This window comes from Podarcis gaigeae (assembly GCF_964106915.1).
Source record: "Podarcis gaigeae genome assembly, chromosome: 17".
In the NCBI taxonomy this organism is placed as follows: Eukaryota; Metazoa; Chordata; class Lepidosauria; order Squamata; family Lacertidae; genus Podarcis; species Podarcis gaigeae.
This window is the reverse complement of record NC_139694.1, coordinates 13,818,709-13,820,629: the sequence shown is the minus strand read 5'-3', so window position 1 is coordinate 13,820,629 and position 1,921 is coordinate 13,818,709.

The following is a 1,921-nucleotide window of genomic DNA, read 5'->3' as shown; positions in this document are numbered from 1 at the left end:
ATCAATTATCCATCCACCAACCATTTGATAAACTGTACAGTAGAAAAACACATGAAATGCTGTTTCCAGCTCTAAATGCTTACCAGGACAGCACTTGTCCTTCAAGGGAACTCTGGCAAATCTGCTGTCAAGGAACCTAGAGGGTAAAACATGAAAGCATGCCAAGAAAACTGCTCTCTTGTCCTTCAGTATTGCTAATGAACATAGATATGACATTCATTTGTTGGAGGCAGATCAAATCATGTAGGGTGCATGACTCTAACTTGGGTGAGCCTTTAAGCAAGCAACCTCCCTGACATGAAATCTAAGGTGAGGCAGTAGTGCGAGAGCTTAGAATAGCTACTAGAAGCTCAGAATGTCCAGCGTGTTGTTTTTGAAATGTTACTTCTTCATATGTCGGGCCAACTAGACAGGCAGTGTTACTACGAGGTAGTGGGAGGAAGAGGCAGAGATGGAGAATACAGGTATTCTCAGGGTCCATTTCCCACTGGAGAGTATGTGTATCCTATTCCCACAGTTTTGTTTCCTCACTGGGTAGGATAGGAACCAGCACGATGCCTGTGGCCACAAGTATGCCAACCAATATTTGCTATGGCACCTGCAAAGGGTCTCAGTAAATCCAGTATTCTCAAAAATCCATTTCATTCGATGCCAGGTCTGGACACTCATTCCACCTTCCCTTGTGGACTCACATACAGAAAGCTTCCCTCTCTGAGCAGGCATAGCTGTGGCCGATGTAAGAGCCTTTTCCCCACTAATGGGAGGCTGGTGAGCATGCCCACATTACTTTGTCCCCTTAGCCTTTTTTTCTGCTCTTTTAAAAATGGCGGCCATTTTGTATTCTGACATGTTCCACAGAAGCCATTTGTGACTGGCAGCCGTGGCACTTGGTCAAAATTCCATGTGCATCTGTTGGCCCCAAAAGTTTAGGAACATGTAGAATGCTGTGTACACAGTGCCCACTGAGATACAATCATAGGGGCACTGAAGCTACAACTGCTGCCTCAGTCTCCTTCCTCTCTCAAGGAAAATTGCCAGGGAGCCTTGGAAGCAGGGAAATGGCAGCAACTAACAGGATTGCAGTGAACATAGCTCTATACAATGGTACTTCAGGTTACAGACGTTTCAGGTTACAGACTCCACGAACCCAGAAATAGTACCTCGGGTTAAGAACTTTGCTTCAGGATGAGAACAGAAATCGTGCAGCAGTGGTGCAGCGGCGGTGGGAGGCCTCATTAGCTAAAGTGGTACCTAAGGTTAAGAACAGTTTCAGGTTAAGAAAGGACCTCCAGAATGAATTAAGTTCTTAACCCAAGGTACCACTGTATACTGTATCGGCCTGAATATCAGCCACACATTGTTGTTTTTTCCAAATTCTGATTGTGAAAAGTGAAAGTGCGGCTTATATTCATGACCTTATGGTATCGCTGCTGAAATAGCTGCCCACGAGGGCTGCTGGGGGTGCGGGACAATGGAGCCTGTGCTGACCGCAGCTCCCAAGCCTCCCCCGAGCCACTGGAAAGAAGGGGGGAGGGGAGAGGCCGTCGGAAAAGTGGCGTGGTTTCCTGCCTCCAGGAAGCAGGCTGGGAGCGCAGGGCAATGGCACGCAGCCCACTCGCCACTCCCAAGTCTCCCCTGAGCCATTGTAAGGAAGGGGGGAAGCCACAGGCAAAGTACAGCTCCCCCTCCCCAGAGGCAAAGCAGCACGGCTCCCCCCCCCCAGGAAGCAGCCCAGGTATTGTCTTTTTTTTCTTTTGCCCCCTTTAATTTCAAAGGTGCCGCTTATATTTGGGTCAATACAGTACAGTGGTACCTCGGGTTACATACGCTTCAGGTTACAGACTCTGCTAAGCCAGAAATAGTGCTTCAGGTTAAGAACTTTGCTTCAGGATAAGAACAGAAATCGGGCTCCGGTCGGCGT